General features: G+C 38.5%; 1 protein-coding gene across 1 annotated transcript in view; it reads right to left on the reverse strand.

The window, feature by feature from the left end:
* Nucleotides 1–20,354, reverse strand: part of sipa1l1 (signal-induced proliferation-associated 1 like 1) — a 92,866-nt gene that overhangs the window by 39,384 nt on the left and 33,128 nt on the right. Inside the window, exon 3 of the mRNA XM_063495253.1 lies at nt 386–511. The gene's annotated coding sequence lies outside the window, so the exon portion shown is untranslated. The remainder of the gene's footprint in view (nt 1–385; nt 512–20,354) is intronic.

The following is a 20,354-nucleotide window of genomic DNA, read 5'->3' on the forward strand; positions in this document are numbered from 1 at the left end:
AATAGTTGCATCACAATACTTGGGACATTAAGAGAAAGTTCACCGAAAAGTCTAATTTATATTTTCTACAAGGTGCATACAATGGAACTAAATGAGAATTGCCTTACAGCAGCATTGGATTTCTGAAAACATAACCCAAAAAATGGCCCCAAACAGAGAACTACATAAATTTAAAAAAAATCATTGTAGGAACCCAAAGAGTCCATCTCTTTGGGGGGATTTTGGACACCATAAGGCAAGTGTGATCAGGATCTATTACATTCATGAAAAGCCTGTCATGTCTGGAGACGATATGCCCAATGGTCAGCTTACACAAAGACAATCTAGAAGGATAAATGGCGCTAATGATTTTAACCATTAAAAAGGGGGGGAAATTATTTTGTACCTCTACAGTAGTGAGTCTTGATGAAGAGAAATGAGTTGATGGCCAACTTTTATTGTTGAAGACTCTTACAAGCAGTCTGCTTAGGAATCAGGTAACAGGGGACTCTTTCTATCTGGAACTCGGCAACTGAGAAGAACAGTAAAGAGAGAAAACAGAAAGCAAAGACAGAAGGAAACCGAAGACAAGTCAGATTACAAGCCAAATTACATTCAGTGCTACATACTCTTTAGTATTACATTTCTTTCAGATACTCTACTGCAGTAGTAAAGATAGGAAACTACGGTATTTTATGAAATTTTGAGATACTCATAGGGTTTAGAGTCTATCCATTTTTACTGCAGTGTCAAAGATTAGATCCCCTGTTATTTAATTAACAGCTACATGAAAGCCTAGTAATTTTACACATCAAGCCCAGTCTGCTATCTAGTCATAGGGAGTATTTCACAGCCTGTAAAGTTGAGAATGATGTCTCCTCAGGCTCTTTAGAGTACATTTCCCAGCAAAACCCTTTTTCCAAAATTGGAGCTTCTTAGCTTAGACTTTGCAATGTGTTCTAAAACTACCAGGGTATTCAACAAGCAGCAAAAGTCTTAAAAAAATGCTATATTTAAAAATATCTTTAAAATATATATTTTTTCCTTTCTCTTTATGCAGTGGTGGATGCCCAATATTAACACGACAAATATTAAAAACATTAAAAAAAAAAAAAAAAAGCTTAAGCTTCAGCCTGCTCTAAAGTAAACTCCTCTTACTTCAGACAGTTATTTTCCTTCTCTTGTATACTCATTATGTTATAGATCAGCAGGATTAACACGGCCAAGTCCACCGCAGAGCTCTGGCTCATTGATAGTGGCAGTCAATCAGGACAAAGTTAGGTAAAGTTAGATTGTTTGGCAAAATGAATGAACTTGGGTGCTGGACCAAGTCGCAGTGCAAGGTAAGTAAACATTTTTTTGAAATGTTGATCATGCAAAAGTACTCTAGTAGACATTATAAGGTTAACAAAATATATATTAGATAACTAGAGCCACTTAAGTACCTTAAGGATGGAGATTAAAGTAAGACAGCAGAAAAAAAACCCTCACAGGATGCCACAGTAAGGATGGGCAGCTCATTTAGTCAGTCAAACACAATGTGGCAGTAATTGCTTTACAGCACTATTCAAAAGTTTAAGAAGGACCAGCTTGCTTCAGTATGTGCTCATCTACTGGTGGGTCCATAATGATGCACCACTTCTCCCTTTCAGACCACATTCTGAATCACCATGGTGATACAGAGTTTTGTACAGTGCATGTTTTAGTAAGAGTGTGTGTGTGTGTGTGTGTGTGTGTGTGTGTGTGTGTGTGTGTGTGTGTGTGTGTGTGTGTGTGTGTGTGAGTGAGTGAGAAAGAAGAGCGGGTATTGATCGCTTCACACAGAACTCGCTGTGAGCAGTTTTCATGAAATTACCTTTTCTTGGTTTGTGGATTAACCGGGAAAACCACAACAATAGGTGTAGCAGAGTTGTTGAGCGTTTTGAGTGTAATCTAATCTTTAATGTAAGTGGAACAAACACTGTGGATTGTGGATTAACCGGGAAAACCACAACAATAGGTGTAGCAGAGTTGTTGAGCGTTTTGAGTGTAATCTAATCTTTAATGTAAGTGGAACAAACACTGTGGATCGCTAACATGATTCATGGTTATGTCACAAATTTCTCCAATGTCTTTAAAACCGAAACCATCTACGTGGTTCAGCTCCAAGTAGTAATTAAGATATTTTTTTTTATATCATCTGTAACCTAACCCTGATCTGAAAAAGATCTAAGGTGCTTTGGTGTACTACAGAATCTGCTCAGTTTCCAAACGCTCACTGAACACCAAATTCTTTTTCATTTCACTTAAGCATATGTGTGTCTGAGTGTCTGAGCACAAGTATCTATTTCCCTTACACACATAATGAGGAGCCAAACACTAAGGGAACATTTTGGATTTCCTAAAGAGGTCTCTCTATTTTCTGCAGATTGTATTGGGACAAAAAAACAATTCTCAATTGTCTTGTCTCCATTGGTGCATTAGCACAACTGTTTTCAAAGGGGTTACAATGATTTGCAAATCACTGCGTTTTGCTTTTATTCATTTTTTCCAGAAACACATTAGTAGAACAGATATACAATCATCTTGGGTGCTTTATAAACAGTTTCAAATGTCTCAAAAGAGAGCGAACTGTGAAACTGAAAGAACATGAATATAGATGAACCTCCTGCGAGCGATTTTCTTCTATGCCAGCAAAAGCTTGTCAGACTTTTTACTTCATTGGAAATATCAAAAATCAGTACGACGCTGGCATACTTTCAACCCACTGTAGACCAACATCGATTGGTTCAACTTTTTCCCACCCGAGGCTCCTTTAATTAAACTCAAATGAACAGATATTCTCCCATTAACCAAAGCAGAAGAAGGGGCTGAGTAACTGTAAGACTGTTTCCCAATATTCAGACACATTTTGGTCCTATTACAGAATAAACTGGCCATTGCGGCTCTGTTTGCAGTACAGTAATGCCTGCAGTGCTTCAATTGTCATTCCAAAATAGGAGATCTCTAGCTTCTGTTGTAGACTGTCTGACTGATAAAGGCCCTTGTGGATGAGGACACTGCTTGCACAATAACACACAATCCTGAGGCTCATTACAAAAGTATGTGAATACAAGTTGATAACATTACTGACCTTGAAGCTAATCATAAGAGGCTTCTTCTACCAAATAAGAACAAATTTCAATTTTTTCTTATCCAAATTAATGCAAACAAGAGAACAAGTGGATGTTCTAATCACTTGTGCCAGAAATATCCACAAGCTGCTTAATTTGCACAAAATCTGCTGGGCTGATATTAGGTTAAAAATATTTTTTCTAATTTTCCCATTTATATACAAATCTTGTTTACAACTGTTTTACATATTCTGTTGTTACACAAAATCTGATTAGGAATAGTTCTCTGCCACATTCCTGCTTATTTTTGATCATTTCTGCAGAACATATCATCCTGGGTAAACAGTCCCATTATCCATTTGGCTGTGCAGAGGTAAAAACAAAGCACACATGCTGGTCTTTTGAACATATTCGATCATTCAAATCAGCACTGTCACATCAGCTATCACCATCAAAAACAGCACATTTGTTTTTACCTCCTGTTCAACAAAGTCTGAACCAGTGTTGTCTCCAAGATACTACCACTCAAAAACTGTATCCCAAATAACTAGCTGCAGAGTGCCCTTCACTTATTCCACAGAGGATTGCGTAGTACTTTTAAAAAAAAAATATGAGTTGGATAGTACGTGGAGACAAAAAAAAAAAAAAAAAAAAACAGTGAAAGAGTTTGAGAACTGAGCAAACAGGAAGAGGATTAAACTGTATGTTAGTCTGGAAGAACTGGGAATTCAAAATAAATGAATGTGGCGTTGCACGCATCTATGCAGCCACTGAGGACCAATTATACTGACAGATACTCAGTAACCTTTAGCAGTGTCTAAATGAGGTCGATTCCTGAGGTAAACGCGCAGCATCCTTGGCCTAGTGAATGTAATGGCTGCTGATGTTATCTCTTGGACCAGCTGGCAGGAAACTGTCGACAGAGGGACTTATTTACTTCTTACAAATGATAGTGGCTGGGACCCCAAGCACATTATCACACAGAGAAAGGGGATGTGTAATATCATATCAAGCACTTGATTTTAAAGATTAAAATCTAGAGATTTACATGAGAGCGAGTTCAATTCTCTACAGTGGGAATTTGATGATGTTTAATTTGACTGTTGTGCATTTGCAGATGTCTTACAGTCACTGTAAATTTACATAGTAGGAATCATTACAGTGGCTAGTACTTTGTTGTACATACAGACACATTTACTATGTATTATAATAAATCAGATATCATAAGGCGAGAGGCGGGGTACAACCTGGACAGCTTGCAGAGCTAAAACAGAGAGACAGACCACCATTCACACTCACATTCATACCTATGGCCATTTTAGAATCACCAATTAACCTAACCCCACTAACTTAATTTCTTTGGACCTAGGAGAGAAGCCGGAGTACCCAGAGAGAACCCGTGCAGAAACGGGGAAAACACACAAAGTCCACACAGAAAAGCCCCAGTCAGATGATGGATTTGAACCCAGGACCTTCTTGCTGTGAGGCAATTTGTTAGCACTGTTAAACAATCATTACTATTTATAAAAGAAATAGTACTACTGGCATCAGCAGTGTATAACTGACATTACCATAAAAAAAACAACAAAAAAAGCAGGGTTTGTTTTGGCTCAGAATGGCTGTAGAGATGACTATGTACAGAAGTACAATGAGCTAATAACATGGTTTAAAAAAAAAGAAAGAAAGAAAAGAAATGATTATAATTCTGGTGATTTTTCTTTTCCTCTGGCTAAAAACCTCTGAGGCAACAAAACCATGAACTGGGGCGTTGGCTGCTTGTCATCACTTTAAATATTCCTGTGTTCTGCTAAAAAAACATTTCTGCTCTAAAGTAACATTCAGAATGTGGAAACCCCTTTGTTGTAACCCATTAATTTATCTTAAATTAAGCAGTCACTGTTTGGCGACTGGCAGTTACGGCCCTTTCCAAGTAAACGCACCACATCATTCCAATAAAAGTTTCCATAAGGATTTCAACCTGGAGTTAGTGTAATTGTCTGAATAAGTAATCACTTAACAGTGACTTCAGTGTGACCTCATCATTACCAGTCAGAGATGATATGGTTTGTAATTCCCCAGAACATTTCCTGCAAAGAATTATGTAATGCTGTGCCAATTATTGTGGGTACAAAAGTCACGTCTGGAACAGATGGTTTGTTGCATTCACTCCCACACACATACACACTTCCTTTTATATGGTGAAGTGGCTGGTGAGTGTAGTTTTCTGTCATTCAATAAAAATAAACCGACATGAAACTTCTCATTGAAGTAATACTGCAACTTGAGTTTTGTAATTGGAACACGTCAGCTATGTGTGACGTCAGATGAAAATTATTAGACACATTTGTCATTTTTTCAGCTGTGCATGTTAAAAAAATGGTAATGATCACCACAGCTGATGTGTTCTAACTATAGGATGTAAGTTAAAGTATTACTACGAGTGTCTACACTCAGTGGTAACTTTCCTTCTTACACTAGTTAAACTGCTTGTTTACACAAACATCTAATCAGCCAATCACATGACACTAACCCAGTGCATTTAGGAACAACCTGCTAAAGTTCAAACCAAGCATCAAAATGAGGAAGAAAGGCGATTTAAATAACTTGGAATGTCGCATGGCTGTTTGTGCCAGTCTTTGTTGGTCTGAGTATTTCAGAAACTCCCCACACAGCCATCTCCTAGGTCTCTCGCCAGAGAATGGCCTAAAAAAGAGAAAATGTGAGATGAAGTTCTGAGTCAAAATGCTTTGTTGATGCCAGAGGTCAGAGAAGAATGGCTGACTGCTTCTGTCACTTTATGACTACTGCACCCATCTTCTGATGGCTGCTTCCAGTAGGATAACGCATCACGTCACAAAGCTCAGATCATCTCAAACTGCTTTCTTGAATGTGACATTGAACAGCTGTACGATGCCGTCATATCATTATGGACTAAAATGTCTCCAGCCCCTTTCTGAATCTATGCCCTGAAGAAATAAGGCAGTTCTTAAAGGGGGGCCAACCTGGTAACAGCAAGATGTACCTAACAAAGTGGCGAATTAGTGTAGATGTTAATATTTAACTGGGCTAGTTAGTATAGTAAAATAACGTATTAGCAAAAACACTGATGAAGAATAAATAAAACTATGGAGTATTAAATATTAATATATATTTTTTTTAAATGTTTCTGCCAGTCTAAAGTTGCCATTAAGCAGCCCAGGTGTGCCAGTGACTGTCACTGTGAGACTATTAATATGCTTCAGTGCACAGTGAGTCATGCACACCTGAATATTACAGAGCAGATGAGTTCTCACTGACTGATGGAGGCTAGTTCTGCACCATGAAAGGAGGCACATAAAGTTTAGGAATAAGTGCATTGAGTGTGAATGGTATGGTATGCGTGTGCATGTGAGTGGATCAGGTGCAGAGAAACGCTACGATTTGTTTCTTCAATCCATTCAATTAGTATTTTCAGAAAGGTACAAAGAAAATTAATAGTCTCCATTCATTAATCAACCTGTATTGTGTTGAAGAAAATGGATAGTTTTCCCAAACCTGTGTTTAGCAGAGATACTCTAAGTACCTTCCAATCAGAGAACAGACAGAAGTGTGGAGGCAGAAGATTTAAGAAAACAATAAAAGAAAAGAAAAAGGAGAAGAAAAAAGAAGCATAACTCTAACTGTGGTGTTTTTCTGTTAGTAGATATTTGACAATTGCACACCTGTTTCCCCAGACAGACATCATTACTACACTAACTGGTGAGTCAAGTCAAGTCACGTCATGTTTTTCTACGTCCTGAGAACGCATACTACGTTATGTCTCAATGGTTTTCACAGGCTCAAAGCAGAAACAGTTTCTGACCCAGCCCAAGCTTCAAGCTGCAGGCCTCTGGATTTGCAGTATATAATGGGGAAAACCTACTGAGCGTAAATTCAAAGAGATATCGCTTCCTGGATGGCTGGTGGTGCAATGCAAGCCTTATGTGAGCAGTGCCAATTACAAATAACAGAAAGAGAGAAACACTGACTCAATCTTTGACAGCATGTCCTTTTGTACACCAGGTGCCAAAACACTGGTGGCATCAGTGTGACCACTGAGGCAAGTTGGTTGCCTCAACCAACTGGGGTCCAGATTATGATGCAGACATTCAGTTTGCATTTCCATGTCTCTCTGTCTCTCTGTCTGTCTGTCTCATAAGTTAAACAAACAAAGCAAACAGAGAGATGATGAGCGGTGTTGCATCACATTCTTGTTTTCTCACCCATGTCATCTTTCCCAGGCTCAGCAGCATTACATACTCCAACTTTCATTTGGTTTAAACCTTCTGCCAATGTGGCCCGACAGTTTCAAATATTTTGAAACTTCCTGAAGACTTCAGCAGTTTAAAAGTATATAAAGAGACATTTTAAAAAGTAGCACTGATGGTTTTAAGTGGTCTCAGAAACCACAAATCACAAACATGTCAACAATAAGAGTTCTGCATCAATGATGTCCCCTTAACAACAAAATGTGTGCTTGTCACACAGTAACAGTCATGACCTACAGCACTTTTGAATACTATAGAGCCGTTTGAAAGGTAAACAGCTTTTCATCTCAGCTTGTCTGAGCATAGATGAGGAAATGCTAGGCCAAGACACAGAGAGAAGATAAGGAGAAAAAAATAAATAATAAAATCAAACATTCTCTTTGAAAGCTGCCAGGCAGCAGGCAGTCCAAAGTGTTGGAGTTTCTGCTCAGAGCCTTTCAAAGTGAAATTGTAATTGTGTGGAAAGATAAATGTGGTTTGCAGATTTTTTTTTTCTTTCTTCCCTCTGCAGAGCTTGGTGGTGAGCTTGGGGTCTCCTCTCTTGCTCACTAAAATGTAAGAGGGGACTTTTGAGAGCTCTGAAGTCTGTTTATTCTATAGCGCTTCCACTTCCCCAGCTACCACAGAATAACAGTGGAAGCAGTGGGCGGAGAGCAGCATTGAGATTTGAGTGATGAGAGAGGGTCTGTGTGTGTATGTTAGCAATAGTTACAGCAATGGGCTGTCACTTTAATGCTGGAATATATGCATTCTGCTGAGGTTCTAGGTATCTATGAGCTTTATTTTTTAACACAGATAAAAATTACTTTGGTAGATAGCACAGATGTTAAGGCACCAGTATACCTGCCTCTGGTGACTGCGCCACCATTTTAGTGAACAGATTTACTCAATTTCATTCAATTTTGCACTCAGTTCTTATGAGGCCATAGGAGTAATAGTGTCCTTAGCAAAGCCACACCTCCTGCACTGTGTGTTGTAATCTTCACTTTACTGTTCTAAAGTTTTGGCCATGCATGCATGTTAGTGCATGTGAGTCGCTCCCTTTGAAACTGCTGCCTCTCCCCAAATTTACAATGAGACTTGGGAATTTTCACACCTATAGCTTGTTTGCTCTGGCCTGAATTAGATGGTGAGTTTGTTTTCACAACACAGAAATGTCCAAGCAAAGCAAAATGTGTAAGGAAAAAACCATGCGAACAGTAAATACAGAAGGAAACTCCTGTTTTTCTGGTGCATGTGTGAGAAACAATGTTAGTAAGGCCATGGTTCATTCTCCGCCTGGATACTACTACTATTATTTAGGTTTCCATAGTTTGCATGGATCCAAGAATACAAAGCATAGCCACAAGGCCCCATTTCTTTATATCTTTTAGAGCTTCTATCAGCTGTTGGTAAAAGAAAGAGAAGACAAAGTTATCACAGAATTTTACAGCTTTTTCCCCCCCCCCCCATTCTCTGGATTTCATGACTTTACCGTTTTTAAAACTACTCTCACCTTCAGTTGTTTACCCATTTTCCATGTACTTGTGTTTACTCATTATAGTCGGCTGTATGTGAACAGCATTAATCATCATTAAGGGCTCTCCTTGTGGCGTAGCTCAACTTACTCACCAACCTCTGCCTTTCTGTCATCAGCAGATAAAGAACCAAGAGAATCACTTATGCATTTTCACAGTTACATTATGGCGGGTGGATAGTGTTACATTAACAGAGAGGTCTGACATACTGGGTTGCCTGGGTGAAAAATCTATCTTATTGTACATAAGTCACTGAAAGAATAACAACGTATCTGATGGAAACTCTGTGAGAATGGTGCACATCATCACAGATCAGAGATTCAGATTGTTTTTATCTATTATGCTGGTACTTTAGTGTGTTATCTACTGGCTCTGAATGCCACACATCAAAAAGATTCCATGTACAGTATTGGTTAATACAATGTGGTTTTCAAGTACCACATGTAGCACACTGTATAATTAAGCTTTTAACAGATTAATTAGGAGAGAGCAACACCTTAACTACTTAGGTTACTTAGGAGAAACTGACTTAAGCGCCACTTATGCTTTGATCAGATAGTAAACTGTCTACATCCTACTAGCTTCCTAGTGCAAATAACCTTGTAATGCCCAATTTACCCAGGCTTCATCATCATCTAAGCCAAAAACAATATTTCACTTGAGAATTCCTCAGAAGCAGAATACTGTGTGCTGCATGTGAGAAAGAATAAGTTAAGACCGCATCCTGACCAGATTCTCTAAACACTGTCCCGAGGTCATTAACATGCCTTGAAAGCAACACTCAGAGCTTTCCTACATCCCCTGCATGCAAGCATGTGTATACATGTTTGTATTTGTCCCACAACTAAACATCAGAAACCAACTATGCTCTTGGACAGTCAGGAATTTTGGTGAGGTACCAAATGGGGGTTTTAGCATAAAGACAAGTCAGGTAAATCACCAACTCTATATATGACCACAATTGCTAATTATAGCTACATTTATTAAAGCATAGTATGCATTTTTAGTTTATGAAATGATCTGAAATAGTAGGAATAATTAAATATATTTCTCAAATAAGGTAGCAGAGTCAATGCCTTTAGCGAATGTGGACCACTTGTGCTTACAAGCAAAGTCAGCCCCCAGAGGTCCATTCTAAGCCAAGAAATACCCTGCCGTCGTGTGCACTTTAAACCACACAGGACAGTATCTGGGTCGTGCGAGTTATGATGAATCAGGTCCATTAAGCCAATTGCCCTCATGAAATGCTGGTCTATTATTCATGCAAGCAGAGAGGTTTTTTCTGAGGATAAAGGGTGGTTAGTTAGTAGAAAGCTACGGTGACTTTTCTTTTAGGTGTATCAACTTGACTCGTACTTTAACTCCTCTCTTATCTTTGACTTATGAGCATTTTTTACTTTTCATATGTGGTCATTCATACATGAGGGCTGACATTAGACTCAAGCTAGACTTCCTTAAAACAGCATCCTTCAATGTGAGTTTAAATAATATTACAGAAAAACCAGCAAAGATAGCTCGACATTTGCACTGAAAGTACATTTTATTGGTAAGATATGTCGCAAACAGGCAATGCAGGTATAAGGTATTGTTATAGTAATAACATTATCATTTAATATTAATGCAACAACAAGCTGTAGATTACTCATTTATGCTCTGCCTAACTTTGTTTGCATCCAGCTGATTGTTGTGTTTGTGATGTTCCAAAAGGTTCTGTTGCCAAGAGAGAAGTTCTTTACATTTTCAATTTTTATTTATCAGCTAATATATGAAAATTATTTACATACGTCAGCTGATAATATCAGCCTTCATAATATCGGCTGAGCTGTAATAAACAAGTCAAATTTTATTTCCAACAATCCATGAGACAGACGTAAAAAAATTAATTTAATTACAAAAAAATATATAGATTTTTTACACATGAAAAACATTTCTGAAATATTGAAAAGCTGTACCTGCAATTCCACCTGTATAAGTATAATGTAATTAGTGTTGGAAAGCTTAATCATAGACAAAAACCTGCTAGGGGGTGATACCTGTGGATGCAAAAAGACCTGCGATCCCATAGCTTATAAAGCTTTGTGGCTTAATCCTGCTGAGTTTGTGGGCTCACTCACACATTTAGCGTCATACTGAATACAAAACAAATTCTATTTTATAATAGAGTGTGGTTTTAAAGCCAGACCTGCCGCCTTCTCATTACATGTGGTTTCAAAATACTAAAATGGTGATGGCAAAAATCCTGCAGCCACCTCAAAGTAGCTACAACCATCTTTTATGCTGTCTGTGTGCTTGATCAGTTTTCACAGATAGTCATGTTTTATATACTGATTTTACAAAGATTTGTGTTGCTAAATCAAAATAGTTGAGTTGTTTTCATTTGATGTGTGATATGTCGAGCCACAGTATCTACTATTGCTTCAAAAGTAATTACTTAAAGAAAAAAAAAAATCTCTTCATTGCATTGCCTGAAAATCAGTTATTTCTGTCACTCTTTCCTGCACAATGCATACTGTCACACCTTGTTCAGTCTAGTGTGTCTACATAAAGACAGTAAATAAGTAAAACACTGAAGAAGGCACACGCAGACAGACTTAAGGTCCTATCTGAGAGGTTCCAATCCATTTACCATAGCTCTACAGTGCCTAAAATAAGCAACTAAATCTACCGAAGGCATTACGTTTGATGGCAACTGTACACGCAATAGCTGCACGATCCGAGAGTGCTTTGAATACTAGCAAAACGACATATTTGAACATGAACTTGAAATTAAATAAACTTAGTTAATCTAAATAAATCAAGGAGTGAAGTAGCTTGCACTGATAAACATCCCATTTACCACATTCAGTAACTCTGGCATTAATGCACAAAATGTCATCATCATAACACAAACTGTTCAGCTGCTTACAGTTTAAGACGTCGTTTTCTGCACTGCAACTTGTCTCAGCCATTCTAACTTCAGTAGTGAGGGTGGCACAGATAAATATGCACCCATTAATCGAGTTTAATTTGGCTTTATGTGAGCAATCCAGCTCGTTTTGATGTTGTTGACAGCAAAACTCCATTTAAAGAAACGTTTAAAGAAACCAGGCAAATAGATCAGTCTGCAGTGCTCAGACAGCAGCAATGAAGCTGCCTGGTCTTCTGCAACTGCCACCTCCACACCACCGCCAACAGCCCACTAATCTGTGCCAATCAGATGACGCTAAACAACCATTTGTTGTTGAATTGGGCACCAGTACACGCCCCCTCCTCATTTCAACAGCCACTGCAGACCCTAGCAAAATGTTGGCAATGTAGCAAATGCAGGCACAGCAGTGAGGGTGACAGAAATAGCAGAGTGGTGAATAATAGAGAAAAAGAACTGTGGTGTAATTAACATGGTGGCTGGGGGCTGATAGAGGGGCCGTACAGAGATAAAGAAAGGCACTGAAGAGAGGGTGCTGTGAAAGAGGATGTAGGAGAGATATGAAGAGAAAAGATGAGAAATTAAAAGAATAAAAAGAGCGAAGAGAAAAGTTTTGGAAGACAAAAGCAGAGAAGCAACTGTAAGAAACAGGGTAGGTTAGAGAGGAAAACAAACTAGGTCTCTGTCATCTAATCTAAAAAAGTAAATAAAAACACTGGTAATTGGCAGAACTGTCATATTCAAATTATGTGGCTTGATTGAGCAACAATCCCACAAAATCAACAATTATAAAAATATAAAAAGCTTTCATGCGTAGTTCCAAAGAAAATCCCAGCTGCTGCTTAACAAGACAATCCAACGTATCAGAGAACTGTGGTACACAATAGCTGTGAAACTGAGGGAGACAGAAAAGGACAGAAACGGAAATGTAGATAATTACACGTTTCCCAGCAGCAAGTACAACTCAACATGGTCTCGCTTGCTCTGGTTCAATTCTGCAAAGCAAGAGGATCGTTTAACTGGTGACAAGTCATGCATTTGGATATGAAACAAGCCTACGGAGTAAATTAGGACGTCTTGTTTTCCACTGCCTCACAGCACAGGTGACTTATTTAAAAAACAGAGAGAAAGCCATGGATTGCAGCCATCAGAAACGAGCTGCAGATTTCCAAAATGGCGCAGCTCTGCGTGGGCAACAGTGAGCTAGAACAGCACTGCAGTAAGAGAGGAGTGAGTAGGACTGAGAACGAAAGCAGCTCGCTCTCCAGTACTTGTTATATGTGGTAAACATGTAAGCCGAAAGAGGAGGATAGACAGAAACGCAGATAGCAGGTGAGAAATGGCAGGCATGAAAATACATATACCAGCAAATATGAATGAAGACACATTCTCAATCTTAAAGGAAAAGCTTTAAAAAGTTCATATTTCTCCAACAGGGACTGGAACTGTTCAAAGTGATCACTAATAGCTTACCAATCAAGATGATTGATTATGGTGCAGCTTCAACAACCTGAATCTAGCAACAGTTGCGAGGATTTTTAAGACTTTAAGACAGACTGCATTTTTCTCACCCAAAATCTTTGGGTAAACCTCTAAAATGCTTATTTGGTGTTAGAGAAACAACCTTTAAATAAAGCAGCAGACTGGGTCTGTTGTGCACCAAATGTGCTATTATATGCCAAATGCAACTAGGACAAAATGCCACTTTACCCATGTTCAGGTTTATTAGACTTTACACAAACAACCTAGTGTGGGTGAAAAACAGCATTTTGAAAATTAAGACAGTCAAAGCACATGCAGTCTAAAACTCACAATGGGAGAGCCAACAGCAGTGGTTAATGAAATTTAAATTAAAAAATTGCACTGGAAGACAACCAATTAACAGGAAAGAGGCTAAACATAATATCTTTGTTGTAATAACTTGACATCAGTAAGAATTTATTAGCTTGCTGTAACAATAGCGGGAAGCTTTTATTCTTACTGCATGAAAATCAGAGAGCATGCAACATCAAAGGTACGAGTTACAAAAATTGGTGGAGGAATAGTTATGTTTTCCTTCTTGCGATTTATCTTTTTAAGAGAAATTATATACATTTTCAACAAAGCCTACACATAGACATAGGCATACATTTTTCCAAAACACCATATAATACCACAAGACCTTAGCTTCTCCATGGACACAGTCATGCTCTTTCTTATAAGCCAGTTTTTCAGACACAATCAAAATTTAAGTATAATTTGAGTAATAGTATAAGTGCAGAGGTCAAAGTCGGACTAATTTAGTCTAAGCTTGTACAAATTACATTTGGCACCCAATATGATCTGTATAACCAAAGCCTTTTGATTCATTTGTTCAGCAAAGTAGAAATGTGTTTGTACTCTACATAACAAATTTAATACTACCTACTGCTGCTGAATGCTTACAAGTAACCAGTGATGGGAAACCCAAATATTCTTCTTTCTTTTTTTCTATTCATAAAGCTACTTTCAGCTGTTCCATTATTCACAAGGTTCTGTTATTCACAGCACTTTTTGATTTGGCTGTTTTTATGTCGGATTCCATTCCTGATAAATGAAAGGAATTTGTGTCTCCTCCAGATATTCAACCGTGGATCTTTTGCTTGTTAGGTGAATACCTAACCCACTACACCAAGGAGTAACTCAAGTTTTTACATTTATGTATTCACTTATTATAAAGACAAAATAAAAGAGATTATAACTATGGTAGCACAACTTCTTAATTGTCACTACACACTTTGAAAAGTTCCTTTTAGATGTAGTTATCTTTTGTGAGACTTTTAGACTAGTCAAGAATGATCAGTCCTACAAAGAACAATATCAGTAAAAAAACATGTTTTTAAAAAAGGGATTGTATGGATAACTGCTTCTGCCTTGTAATGAGATGGGGATAATGCAGAGTGCAATGAATATACAGTAAGGAAACCCTACTCCTTCCTGTTGCTTTTAGACCCAGGGCTATGCCAGCTTGTGCTTTTGCCAAGGAAGCAGTCTCATATTCCAACAGGAAACACATCTCAGCCTCTTCCTGCTTACCCAGAGGAAGTGGCAGGTCAGATGGGGAATGGATGAGACATTTATTCTCATGACTACAGTCCAGAGTGTTAATTTCCAAGAAAGAATACATATATAACCACATACAAACTGTTGTATTAATAACAAAGTTGACTAAGTTTAATAAGTATATGCTACCACATGTCTTCTGCTTTTGATAACATAAGTATTCTTCGATTCCAAATTTCCCTCATTTTAAATAAAAGATGTTTAACTGTGTCGCCATTCTTCATCTACTCTGCCCTTTTAGTTTAGCGCTTATTTTAATGGCATTTGAAAAAATATACAAAAGCCACCAAACCCAGGGATGCTACAAAAATTCAAGCTTTAATAGTATTAAAAAAAAAAAGAAAAAAAAGAAATTACCTAAATAAGTATGCAAAACTAAATTTTTGCTTCTAGAAAGTATCACCTGATCATGTGTAGCCAGCCCAAACAAGCAATCCAACTATGTCAATAAATGAACTTAAATACGCTCACCGGCCACTTGTTAGGTACACGTGTTCAACTGCTCATTAAAACAAGTAATGAGCCAGTTGCATGGCAGAAATCCATGGCAATTCTCTGGGTAAAAATGCCTTGTTAATGACAGAGAACACAGGAGCCTTCAAGCTCATAGGACGGCAGCAGTAGCTCAAATAACCAGTTGTTGCAACAAAAGTGCGCAGAAGAGCATCTCCAAACACACAACACACTGAACCTTGAAGCAGATGGTTTAGAGCAGCAGATTGACGCTGGCTGCCCACCTGCCAGACAAGAACATTAAACTGATGTTATAATTCACTTAGGCTCACTAAAATTGGACCAAAGAAATAAAAAAAATTAAAAAATTAAAACAAAAACAGGAAAAATGTCTATCTCAATTTCTGCTGCAACATTTGGATTGTAGGGCTCAGATTCTGGTGTATATACACAAAAAAAAAAGCATGGCTCACTCCTTCCTTGTATCAATGGCTGACGCTGGTGGCAGTGCTGTAATTATATGAGGAATATCTCCTTGGCACATTTAGGTTCCCTTAATGCAAATCTAGCACAGCTTAAACACCAGAGTCTAGTATTGATGGTGACCACGTCCACATAGGTCATCAAGGGATGCTTCCAGCGGGATAACACAGCATGTCACAAAGCTCAGAACAGATAACTATTTCACAACTATGGGAAATTCTGAATCACCAGTTAACCTACACCCGTTAACTGGATGTCCTTCGATTGTGGGAGGAAGCCGGAGTACCCGGAGATAACCCAGGACCTTCTTGCTGTGAGGCAACAGTGTTAACCACCGTCCCACTGCTTCCCAGTTAGACACAGCAAGCTTACAAAGCTCAGATCATTTCTAATTGGTTACTTGAACACAACAATGAATTCACTGTACTCAAGTGGTCACAGTCACCAGCTCTCAATCTAATAGAGCAGTGGTCAGCAACATTTTTTGCACCACGGACCGGTTTAATGTCAGACAATATTTTCACGGACCGGGCTTTAAGGTGTGGCAGATAAACAACATAAAGTGATACAACTAAGACAGAAACTGTGGCATTTTGTAAATATAATAATAAATGTGAATTCACTGTGTAATTGTATAACTTTATTAGTAGATTCTTCCTGAAATGCGCCAACAACATTGAGAGTGACATCCTCCTCTCTGCCCCTTAATGCGCTCTGGTCGCTATGGTAACACAAATATTTCTTTCGAAATAACACACATAACTACAACATGGGACAAGCCCAGGGAAACTGAGTTAATGATAAAAACCTGATACCTCACAGACCAGTACCAGTCCGTGGCCTGGGGGTTGGGGACCGCTGCAATAGAGCACCTTTGGGATGTGCTGTAGACTCACAGGTACCACCTTAATGATGCAATTCTCCCACTGCATTGAAAAAAAGATGGAGATCTGGTGAACGTGGAAGTCACTTAATGTAAGTGGACTCACTGTCATGTTCCAGAAACCAGCCTGAGCTTACTTGAGATTTGTGACCAGGCATGGTGTCCTGCTGTAGCAGCCATTAGAAGATGTTACGCACACGTACACTCTGCAACAAAACTCAGAGGGGCTATGGTGTTTAAATGGTTCAAACTGTGCCAAAAAATATCCACTGCATCATTACACCATCACCCGCAGTCCAAATTGCTGAGATTTGATAGATCTGTGCTTTTATGTTGTTTACATCAAGTCTTATAGGCTACTTCTATTCTTTCATTGTACTTTTCTTCACTTATGAGCAGTTTGCACAGACACTTACATTAGCACAAACATAGCTCCTTTCCCTTCTTTTAATGAGACATAAAATGCATCAGAATAATGGCTGTTCAGTTGAGTCTTTACATGAAAACTCTTAAAACATTAAAGCACTCTTTGCAAACAGCCATTAAATGACCAAAATATAAGTCCATGTTATCACAGACATATCATTATACGCAAGTTACTGGAGGCCCTTTTTAAATTTTATTTCACCAACACAAAACATGCTTTTACCATAAGAAAAATGGCTAAACACACGCTCAGTTAAACTGTAATTCACCACAAAGCTTGGCCAACATACCGGTCGTGTCCCTGTAATTAGCCACAACCGCTCTGTCAGTGGCTGCCATGTTACTTTTCATGCAAGTTACTGAACTTCACATTTTAACCTTTTCTAGGTCTCTTCATCTGCAGCTTGGACCACTGATTCTGCCTGAAAGTTCCTATAGGCTACTTATGTACAGCCATTCACTACTTCCTTCTGCTTATGGCCAGCCATCTGTGCTACTTCTATTCAGTCTAAGGAGCTTGGAAAGAAAAGCGTCTGGACTTCTTAAAGTTGCTTGAAGACGTTTCACCTCTCATCCGAGAAGCTTCTTCAGTTCTAAGGTCAAATGGCCGAGAGTCCCTATTCAGTTGCTGCTTTAATTACTAATATTACACTGTAATTATTTTTATTTATTTATATATATATATAAAAATTCATTCACAATTGTGAACATTGTGAGCCATCGCTGAATGATGCTAGTTCAAAGGCAGCTGATCAGTACAAATTAGGGGTGCACCGATCAGCTGTTGGTGCAATCCTTACTCAAAATACCTCAGTGAGGAATAAAAATTATTAATTTAGCAATAGTACTGGATCTGTACTTGATATCAGCGGAAACCATTCTTTCCTATTCTGACATTTGGCTTAAACCTCGGCAGATCCTCTTGGCCGTGTCTATACGCCTAAATGCATCAAGTTTCTGCCATGTGATTAGATAGTTCCTTTAACAAGCAGCTGAAGCAGTGTAACTAATAACGTGACCAGAGAATATTCACTTTTAAAAGCTGCTTCTTTCTGTCAGTGCCACCGTCATTAACGTAAGGTAGCAAAGGTGGTGGTGGACTGTGTAACAACTGATTCCCCAGGATTCAGCTATTTGCTATAATTGACACTGGACAGCAATGTCCCATGGTTACTCTGAAACCATTGTCAAAACCTACACACTTCTAAGATGCCCCGTGGCAGTAAAGAATAAATTGCAGCATTTGTACTGGGGTTGCTGCTGACAGGTAGGCAGAGGTTTTTGCCCAATTATAGGAGAAAAGGGATGAAGCAGGATAAGGCGGGCCACTAGAATAGACCTAATGAGGACGTGGTATGATTGCTGTGGGACTCATTCGTGCCCACAGCAGGCGTATTCGATTGGTACAGAATGGCCAGAATGAAGTGGCAGAGAGAGCGACAGAGATAGATATGGAGAGATAATAGAAGTGAGAAGGACTGATTCCTCACTCAATGTGAGAGTATGTGGGAGGAGATGAGATGCTGAGACTGAAAGTGGGAAAGAAATGGATGCTGAAAGTAAGTGAGTAAGTCAGTCCATCAAGTCAACTATGCTTTCACTCTCTCTTCTTTCCATCCATCCATGGCTGCCTCCATCCTCCAATCATACATACAAACACTGCAGGCACAGGCGGTGCTGCTAGAACCATCCAGAAAGATGTATGTCATCAAATCAGGTTAACTTCATGCAAAGATGTTCAAGTCTGTAAAACAACCACTGACATGTGTCAACACTATGGGGCATTTGCCTGCGGCGGAACAAAACCTGGAAAACCTGGGCAAACAGGAAGTGAAGGAAGTGCATTTTCAAAAAGAGTTGATATCCATTCAGGCAAGAAGTGTTTAAATAGATTCTGCAAACTTAGCAAACCACTGTATAGGAGTGACTATAGATGTAGCTACTATAGTAGACATGGATGCTTGGCCATGTAGGGCTAATACATCAATCACAGAGGTTCATCTGACGAAAAACTACAAAAAAAATGTGTATTTGTCTGACAAATTATAAATCTGGAGCCATTATTAGTTAACAAGGTTAATATTGATATTGAACTTTTGGACAGTTTATGAGTTTGTCCTTAAATGCATGATAATTTAGGCTGCTGCAAAAAGTAAAACTCCCCTCCCTCTTTAGGGACATATTACTATTTATGGCAATTAGCTTCAGTTACTGTGACTCATTGCCATCTAAACAGACAGTCACTGCATGGTACTGATTTCCTCTTATCACTAGACACACTCAAGTGCAACTTCTTCAACTAACTTTTTTTTTTTTGTTTTTTAAACTTTACCCAGCCTAAACTGACTAAGCAGAAAATATATTCTGATGTACATTCTTTGGCACCAACCACCTTCATTATATACTTCCTGTAACCACTGATGAGATTTGTGCAATAAAGAGGAACATTTCTGGACTATTCTTCATACAAAACCTTTTGTATTGATAACCCCTCTTCAAGTCGGCATCTTACTTGACTGGGATATCAATCAGATCACAGGACTCAAGTTGTCCATTCCACGCCATTCTTCTCTTAACCATTTAGTTGTTTATTTGTGTACTATGGATGTTTTTCCTTATTGCTTTACGAAATGTCTCCTAATCACTCCCCAGGATTTATTGATAGAATTTCAAAAGTTGAAAAGTTTTTTGATAACTTTATGTCCAGGCCCAGACAGTGATGCTGCCTCCACCGTACTTCACAGTTGAGATGCAATTTCAGCATTTGAATTAGTGCATTTTCTCCCTCCAAATGCAGATTTATGTATTTGTGTTTAACTCACATTACTCCACAGAGGAGATTTTCTCTTTGTTTATTTTTTACTTTAAACGTGCCACAACAAGGCATTTTTTGGAGTGTGGTGGTTTCCTTTATGGTGGTGTTTCATTAACACCATTCTTATTCAGTGTTTTTCTTATAGTGAGGATGTGAGCAAAGATTATAGCAAGTTGTATAGATTTCTGCAGGTGTTTTGCTGTTACTCATGGGTTCTTTTTCACCTCTTTCAATATGGCACATTGTGCTCTTGGTGTGATCATTGTAAGACGCCTACTCCCAGAAAGAGCAGCAAGAGTCCAAAGTTTCCTCCATTTGAATATAATTTATCTTGTGGAATGATAAACATCCAAGGGTTTTGTATGCTTTTCGAGTATAATGCTTCTTCTAAAGGTCCTGTAAAAGTTGTTTTGATCGGGGCATGGTTCACAGCA

The sequence above is a fragment of the Pelmatolapia mariae genome, linkage group LG15 (assembly GCF_036321145.2).
Source record: "Pelmatolapia mariae isolate MD_Pm_ZW linkage group LG15, Pm_UMD_F_2, whole genome shotgun sequence".
NCBI classification, from domain to species: domain Eukaryota; kingdom Metazoa; phylum Chordata; class Actinopteri; order Cichliformes; family Cichlidae; genus Pelmatolapia; species Pelmatolapia mariae.